The sequence below is a fragment of the Panicum hallii genome, chromosome 3 (assembly GCF_002211085.1).
Source record: "Panicum hallii strain FIL2 chromosome 3, PHallii_v3.1, whole genome shotgun sequence".
Lineage (NCBI taxonomy): Eukaryota > Viridiplantae > Streptophyta > Magnoliopsida > Poales > Poaceae > Panicum > Panicum hallii.
In genome coordinates, this window is record NC_038044.1 from 55,756,246 (window position 1) to 55,766,155 (window position 9,910).

Here is a 9,910-nt window from a genome sequence, read left to right on the forward strand (position 1 = left end):
AACACTTATAAAAGGAAATTTGGAATCAATATGTTGAATTAAGTGCATAAAACTATATATCATGTGACCAAGTGATGTAAACTATACAATACTATAATTTTGCATGTTCCAAATAATACGTATTTGTAATTTTTTTGTGCCTATATTTAATTTATTAAATACAAAATATTTAAAACACTTATAATACAAGATATAAAAGAAATTAGAATTTGCCTTTTTAGTACCGAAGCTGAGAAATCGCCCGGTACTAAACTGCCTGCACCAAAATTTCCCGCTACTGGAGTCAGTTTAGTACCAGGCTGAGATATTGCCCGGTACTAAACTACGAAGTTTACTATCGGACCTTGGTTGTGACCGGTACTAAACGGCGACTGCGCCAGTTTAGTACCGGGCACTACCACGGCCTGCCCTATATATAACGCATAGGACTTGGCATCGATCTCAATCGACGCCAAGTCCCAGCCCCTCTCGTCTCCGTCGCCGGCCGCCACTCCGCCTTGTCCCCGTCCCAGCCTGCCGCCGCCATGGCCCGACCTCCCCGCCGCGCGCCGCCCTGCCCTACGCCCGGCCTCCACGTCGCCGAGCTGCGGCCCCTCACCGCCACGCCGCACCGGCCCCGACCCTGCACTGCCGGCCTCAACCACACGCGTGCCACGCCGCCGCCGCCACGCCCTCAGCCGCCGGCCTCCTCGCACGCCCGCTGTTGCGCCCCGCACTTGCCCCCCCCCCCCCCGCCCCCCCGCATGCGCCGTCGCGTCCCTATGCCCCCTGAAGTAAGCCCAACGCTGACGTCAGCACTACAATATGCTAACATCAGCCTATTTTTTATTTTTTAGAAAAAAATTGTAATTGTGGTAGAAAATTGTAGAAAATGGTGGAAATTTGCAGAAAATGGTAGAAAATTATAGAATATTGTAGAATATTATAGAAAATGGTAGAAATTGTAGAATAGTGTAGAATATTTTAGAAAAATATTTATTGTAGAATAGTTTAGAATATTTAGAAGAAGGTGAAAAATTGTAGGGAATAGTAGAAAATTGTAGGAAATTATAGAAATTTTTAGAATATTATAAAAATGGTAGAAAATTGCATAATTGTGTAGAATATTGTAGAAGAAGGCAAAAAATTGTAGGGAACAGTAGAAAATTGTTGAATATAGTAGAATATTATAGACATAGCATATTTTATTCGCACAGGAATCAAAATGAGTCCTATTGATGACGATGAGGCGTTCCTTCACAATGTAATTCATGAAGGTACCAATCACTCACCGTCCCTCGAAGATGATGAACCCGAGGATAATGGCATCCAATATCTCAACGATATGGCGATGGCGATGATGAGCAGATGGAAAGTGCTCAGGAAGAGGTTCAAGCCGAGGTATATGAAATTCATGCATATATAAAGTGATATCTAAACTTACATGATATATATATATGAATTCTCTACGTATGAAATGTGTGTATTACTAGATATTTTTCTAGGCATCTGGATCGAGGAAGCCAAAATGGAAACAAGGCTCGAAGAAAAAGATGGCGGGGCGTACCAACATCAACTTATTAAAAGAGGACTGTGAACCAATGGCTCCCAAGGGTGTTGACAGGACATTTGTCAATCAATGTGGATATTTTGTCCGGGAAAACATCCCCATTAGCTACAAACTACAAAAGAAAAAATAAAGTCACTGATAATGATGCAGACATCATCCCCGACACGGAGAAGGAAATGTTATGAAGAGATGTGAGACTGCACTTCAATTTTCCAGAGGACAAAGAGGAAGTCTTGAAGGATTGGGTCATGAAGAAGATGGCTATTGCTTTGCAGACGTTCAAGAAAAACTTGAATAAAGACTACGTCAAAAAGGGCCTCACGCCAAACTTTGAGAATAACTACAAGAAGCAACATCCTTTTTGGGATGAATTCGTGCAGTACCAGTTGTCCGAGGAAAGTGAGGAGCGAGCAAGATGGAATAAAGACAATGCGAGCAAGAAGAAACACTTCCATCATCTTGGCCAAGGAGGTTATTCTTCGGCGATTCCGAAATGGCAGAAGATGGAAGAAGACCTAATGGCAAGAGGAATCATATCAGCGACTTTCAATTGGCCATTGCGAGCAAAGTATTTCTTCTATGCTCATGGAGGCACACTAAAAATGGAAGATGGATCGTTCGTGACTACCGATCAAATAAGAGAAGCAGCCGACAGGCTCAATACGGCCCTAAAGGCCATTGCCGAAGGCACTTTGAAGCCTGACAGAGAGAAAGACGAGCTGACATACGCTCTTGGGACACCATAACACACATGATGTGTCCGAGGCATGGGCATACTTCCATGGAAGCATGGCTTCAGTGCAGATATGGACACTTATTGAAGCTGATGCAGAAGGAAGGCTGAATAGGAAGAGAAGATGCGTGCCCTAGAAGAACGAGTAGCTTCGATTGAAGGTGCAATGACAGCTAGCCAATGACTACAAGAAGCTCCTTCAGCTCTTTATATGGAGAGCAGCCCCGGCTCTCAACACCGTAGCAGCGCCGCTTCCACGGGGCATCCGGCCAGCGGAAACCGAACTGAAATGGTTGCGGACAGCTAACAACGTTACCCCGTGGACGACATCACCATGATGACCCCCTGCGAGCTTTTTGAACAGCAGAGGACAAAGGTCAAATTAGTGGCTCATGGTATTGCCGAAGTACCTATCCAAGGCGGGAGAATTCATGGCATGCCGATTTCTGAAGGATATGCTAGAGTCATGGTTGATCGGGTTGAGAAAGGATGGGAAGACCTCGACCTCGAGATCCCTGGAGGCGATGGAGAAGAGGAACTACAACATGCGCTCCACACTTGGATCTGTTGGAACAAGCGCTACATAAAATTTCAGCAAGGATCCACAGATCCCGCAGCATCGACTTAGAGCCTAGGGCCAAGATCACCAACGCCAACACCCAGCATGGGTCCGCCATCACCACAAGCACAAAGGGACCCTAGCATGGGTCCACCATCACCACCCGCACAAAGGGACCCAGCATGGGTCCGCCATCACCACCCACACAAAGGGACCCCAGCATGGATCCGCAGTCACCACCCACTCCAAGGGACCCCAGCATGAGTCCACCGCCACCTCCTAAGGCGAAGAAGAACACAAAGGCTTGGGTCCCGCCACCGCCAACTCCTAAGGCAAAGAATAACCAAGCTAAGAAGAAAAAGAAGCCACCACCTCCGAAGTTAGCATATGAAATGACTCAAGAGGAATTGAATGAGCATTTGAGAAAGGAGGTTCGAGAACAATTCGCACCAAGGAAGCCTGAGCCGAAGCAACTGGTGAATCCAGTCGGGTAGAAGTTCTTTGTAACCATGTGCCAACCAAGGGAGAAAGAAACACTGTCGGACTACGACTGCTCAATCACAAAGTCTTATCAGAAGAAGAGTGATCGTCGGGGTAAAAATATTCCCCAGCTCAAAGAACAACCCCAACAATCGATACCTCCACTCAAGTGCTTTCAAAAGAGGATGAAGCTACGGCCGAGTTTGTGGCGGAAACAAAATTCATAAAAGCTCAACTCCAAGGGGATGTTCCAATCCCGATTCACCTAGGGGCAGGAAGAAAATGATTTGTAGTGGGGGAACCTCTTATGTGGTCTGAGTTGCTGAACATGCTACCAACGAGAATGCGTGAGTTGCATGAATGGTACATGAGGGCCACTGTAGATGGAGACGTAATGTTCACAGCTCAGATTAAAGGTAGCAATTTAAATCGGGGGCTAGCTGACGTATGGATCGAGTTTGAGAGTCTTTAGTTTCTATACCATTAAGACGCCCTGGACAAGTCCCTCGTCAGTATATTTCTTATGTAAGTGTTTCCTCTCATTTTTATATTATAGCTCAACTATTTATGTGCTTTCTCATCCCCTCTTTTTTTTATCGTGTAGGATGAAGGTGAAAGAATGCCGAAGAAAGGGGTACTATCACATCGGCTTCATGGACCCAGATATTATAAACAAGAATAGTGTAAACAAATGGCGAAATCGGACCGAGAACAATATCTTTAGGGTCTTGGATAGGTAGCATACTTGTACATTCGTTCTGTAGCCATACAACTTCAAGTGAGTACTTCGAATCTGTTTTCACCCCTTCAATTTGATAATAAGTATATCAAACATTTAATCTGTATATGTGTATCAACAGCTTTCACTGGATCTTACTCAGTATCGTGATTGATCGAGCCCGAGTTGTGGTGTTTGACGGAAAGAGGATGCTAATAACACAATATCAAGACTTCATAGACATCCTCCAGAAGGCATGTGCTCGCTTCATCATAAAGCACATAGGAGTCATAGACATGCCATGTGATCTTTATATCAAAGCAGACTTTCCACTACAATACAATTCACACACATAGTGTACGAGACAGGCGGAATGAAACAACTTATGCGGCTATTAGGTATGCGGGCGGATCCATGACTTTACTGGCCCAAAGAAAATAACGCAAAAAGATTTCGATGTACATATCAAATTAATAACAATTTCTTACATTTAAATACGTACATGTATGAATTTAAAATAATGATGATTGTATGTGACAGCTTTGAAAAATGAAAGAAGACCTCATCGAACAGAAAAAAGTCAGGGCAATTCAAGAATCACTATGTGGATTCCTGATGGATGAGGTGATAAATCCCGCCGGTGAATTTTATGCTGATCATAGGATAAGCGTGGGTCAATTGGATGAAAATAAGGAAGATGATGAACAGGAGTAATATTTAAAGTACTTGTAATGAAACAACAACTTATGTGGCTACTTGTAATATTTGATTCCAAGTGTAATATTTGAAGTGTATATAAACTATGTATATATATAATTAATATATATATATATGTAGTCTTTGCTATGCGAGATATGGATAAGAATATGAATGCTAGCTATACGTAGATGGATACAGATAGAATACGAATTAAAACTAAAAAGGAAAAGGAAAGAAAAAACAAGCAAACAATAAAAAATGAACTTAGTACCGGCTAATAACACTAGCCGGTAATAAACTGTGGCAGAACCAACCTGAATTACACCGGCTCAAGTGCGTTGATCCTTTCTCGGAAGGCCGTAAGGACTCAACTACACTTCAAACGTTGTAACCCCGTGGTCTGTCGGGTAAAGTCCCGATAAAACCACCTAACTTAGGATCAAAACAAGGTACCTCGCACGAAGGCGAGTCCAAGATACAATCACCGACAATTTTACATCACAGGCATAATATTACATTAGCTTTTAAACATATATGGTAGTAGGACCTAACTAGTATGAATTTATACAAACCTATTAAAAGTTAGAATATCTGCAGCGAAAAATAAAACACGATAGTACCAGATGTCGCGGAACGGATATTGAGCTAAGCCCAAGCTCAACATCACTCGGAGGGACCTGTGTTGGCCGGGGACGGATCCCACTCCACGGACCAACCATCGGGAAGAGCATAGGGCCAGGATACAGGCAGAGCAGAGTCTTCAGGGGGAGTACCTAAAACAAAGGTCACATTGCAAGGCTGAGTATTCTAATACTCAGCAAGGCTTACCCGTTTCATGGTATACTTAGCCATGTAGCTAGACTATGAAGGCTTGTAATGGTTCTTGGTATAGTTTCAGCTGAAAAGCAACAAAGAGTAGATCCTTAATTTCAACTTTTAGCTTTCAGGCATTCTAGGTAAGCAACTATAACTATTCAAGCATGGTAGAACCTTTTAAACAAACATCATCTTTGATAACCATAAGGTTGCTCTTGTCACTCTATGTGGCAAAGGGATCAAGCAGTCTCAATCTTCGCAAGAAACGGACGATTCTGAATCAAATTTCAAAACCTTGCAAGGGTAAACCTAACTCACACGCTTGGAACATCCAATGATCGTTCCGAAGCAACCGTTTGCCTTTCATTCCGACTCGTGCATCAGTGCCACCACAAGCGACTGTAGGACCATACGCACATCAAATGTGCAGGACATACGTCTGTAGCGTGACTACATGACCGTACTCCTGTCCGCTGTGCGGAACGTACTCCCGCACATCGGTGCGTGTGCGAAAAACCAAATTACGAGTGGTGGGGGTATGTCCACTCCTCGGGCCGATTGGTTACTAGGCTTACCGCTTACCATATTTCGCAGCATGTGGCTAGTACTTTCAAACGCTTAACCACCGCTACCACACACTGCGACCTTATCAAATTTTCATCAACACAGACGGGGTTATTGCTAAGGTCATGAATCATAATCACAACCCCGTCCGTCATCCTTATAGTGGTTGCAAGAATATAAACATTGCAACTCCTATAAAGTTCACGAGTGACAGGGAATCACTCGACTTCTACCGGTCCTACTAGCTTAGCAGCTAGTCGGACTCAGGTTTTAGTATTCAATATTTAGGTTCCTAGGAATATGCAATTAAGGTTTCAATACAATTCCTGAAAACTTAAATGCACAAGTAGATATACATGAATATATAAATTGCAGTGTAGTAAAAATAGCGGTTTATGTCCGGGGCTTGCCTTCGCTAGTAGGGCTGGGGTCAGAGATGTCAACACTAAAAGTTTCCAAACCGGGGTTCGGGGCTTCAGTTAAATCTCCGATGACGTTTCCGGAGTCTTCAGAAATATCCCCTTCTGGTTCCGGGATCAGCTGGTAATCTCCGTCAGCGAGAGTTGTCGAGTCTATATGATATGCAAACATCACAGTTGAGGAAATATATACACTTCCATTTCATTTCACGATAAAGTTTCAATCTAATAAACAACATTATATTTAGCCAACATATCATTTATTCTCATACTGGGCAACCATTTATCGAGTGTAAACATGATTACCTAATTGCATTAAATGACATGTTGAGTTACTCTAGGCAACTAAGCTAATTACAGTAAGTAGCATTTGGAAAGATCCTAATTTATCTAACCAATTCCCATAAGCATTATTAGTTTACTTTATTAATTAGACTAATGATCTTTTTAAGAAACAGGGTTATTATTATCAAAAACCTCTATTTTTGATCCAATATTCAAACCCTAAGTTAGGAGTGATTATTAATATTACAAAAATTAGTATAAATAGGTCTAATTGGAATAAGCTTATCAAAAAATTTTAGAACATTTCATGCAGCATAACAATCAGAATAATTAATTCAATCAAACGATATTTACATCATGAACTATTTTTCTAGTTTGATCTACTACAAACCTAAGGATAAAAATTTTATTAGAAAAAAATTGATCTGAATCTAAACTAATGTGATTTTATCAAGATTTTTATCCTTATAGCAATTATGCTATACAATAAATAAAAATAGCATTGTGATATTAAGATCTATTTATATCAGAAGTTCTACACAAGATCTTGTGCTGTAATTTTGTAAACATGTTAGACTATGCAAAAGTAACACTCTAATTTAATTTCATAAATTTTCATAAACCAGAACTATTATTCATGAATTATCTTTGAATCTAAGCCTAAATTCATAACTCAAGCTACTCTATGCTACTGATATTCAAAATTTTATCATGGATTACACAGGCTGAAAGAAAGTTAGAGTAAAATTTTCAGCTACAACCACTAACAGATTCACCCTTTAATAAATCCTAAAGCTTTCATCAATTTAAAACAAATACACTTAAACATCATAGCTAGAGAACAGTTCTGAGTCTACAAATTTTACATAAAGATATACATGAGACACACATCCTATGTTTCAAATTTCATCAACAGCATAGCTATGGATCAAGAGATCTAATTAACACACCCATCTCCTAGTATTTATTCTAATTCAAAATATTCACTTATTCAGCTCAAGGCTATAACACAAAAGTTGTAGAGTTTACTTCAAGGATTCAAACAAAACTGGTTTGATATTTTTCTGAATTTCTTACAAATTCTTAAAAATTTCTAAAGATCACTGATTTGAATTGAAGGGAGGGACTGGAATCTTGCAGCCAGACCCTCATAAAGATTTAAATCGTTGCAATCGAATCCTTGGCTCGCCGGGGAAGAAAAGCTGAAACTTGCCGGCCAAATTCCGGCAACGGTGGTCGCCGGCGATGAGGGGAACCAGCCAGGAAGGACCAGGGGGCTAGAGCGGACCTTGTTGGGGGTGATATGAAGGTCGGGGTCGACCGGAGGGGGTGGAACGACGGCGACCCGAGGCGGCGGCGATGGAGCTTGACTACGGCGGCGGCGTTCCGACGTGGGTGCTCACCGGCGGTGGATCGAAGGTGGGGGAATAGCTTCAGGGGGTCAAGACGGTTCTCCCAAGCTACTTGGCGGGAGCTAGGACGGCCGGAAGGACACGTCCCCACGGCGACCCGTGACGGCGGCATGGGGGAAGCTCGTCGGCGCGGTGAATGCGGTGCTCAAGGGCGGCGATGGAGGGGCTGGCGAGCTTCACGGGATCACGGCGAAGCTGCTAGAGGTGAAGGTGTGGCTCGAGAAGGGGCAGGGCGAGCTGATGACGGCGGACAGGGGCTGCAGCAGAGGTCCGGCGAAAGCAGTCGAACAGAGGAAAGAAGAAGGCAACAGCGGGCGCGTGAGGGGTAAAACAAGTCGAGGAGCATCCTGGAGCATGCTTCAAGACCAGGAGAGGGCACGGTGAGCAGTAGCGGCTGCTGGCGGCCGACGGCGTGCGTGGCGGCTCGGTCGGGTGGCAGAGCGGCGTGGACGCTTGGGGAAGGCCAGCAGGAAGGGGCTAGGGTGGTGGGCAAGCTCGGGGTCGACGCGTGGGGGCTGCCAGAGGCAGGATGTGGCGCTGGCAGAGCTGCAGCGGCGGTGAGCGGCGGCGGCCTGCTGCGCGGTAGAGGGGGAGCAAAGGAAGAAGAAGGGGGGGCGCCAGGGGCTGAGGTGTAAACTTCAAAAATTCTAGGGACCTTGATGTAAAACCAGATTTTCTTACTGTTTAATATCTCAAATGAGAAAATGGTCAAAACAAGAATTGTAGAACTTTTCAAAACCTACAACTTTTATTTAGGGTTCAAATTCAAAAACTTAAAGGATAGAGCTTTATTTTAAAACGTTGGACTTAATTCAAACTTTATAAAGTTTCTATCCTTATTAGGATAAATTTTATATATTTTCAGACTTAATTGCAAGTTTTATGTAATGTAATGATGACTAACACTCTTACACTTTGACCCCTAGTAAAATTGGAAGTTATATTTGTAATTCAAATATTTTTGCATAAAAGGACTCATATTTTTGAAAAATTACACATAAGTCCTTATTTCCACACATTCACACAATTTCACTCAATTCAATACATACATTACACATACTTTCCTAATATGTTACAATTTTGACACCTAGGGTGTCACATAAACTGCCGCCCCAACTACCCTGCATGGCGAGCAGTTTAGTACCGGCTGGTGTTACCAGACGGTACTAAATGCGACATTTAGTACCAGGCATTCGGCCCGGTACTAAATGCATGCCACTTTAGTGGTGGTTCTACAGCTAACCGGACGGTATCGGGCATTCGCCTGGGCAGTACCGGACGGGGAACCGGTACTAAGCGGGGTTCCCGCCCAGTATTAATGCTCAGATCTGTAGCAGTGCCCATGACTTCTCGAGATGCTGCCAACGTGCCCTTGCCACCTGTGGTTCTACAGCTAATGCCATCCTTCATTTGGTGAAAATGCAATAGTGGTGGGTGCGCATTGTGGGTAGGAGTGCATGATTTACTACTGTCTATTGCGTTTGAAGATTACTTCGTAGTATATATGTGGTCTTAACGTGCACATATAGCAAAATGTCAAAATGGTAGCTTGGCGACTAGTTTTTAGCCATCCTTCATATAACTTACTCCCTTCAAACCACAAAAGGTTAGGTTGTGCAATCAAATAAGGTGATTAAAAGGTAAGCAAATGACTAACACGAACCTCATGAATGCCT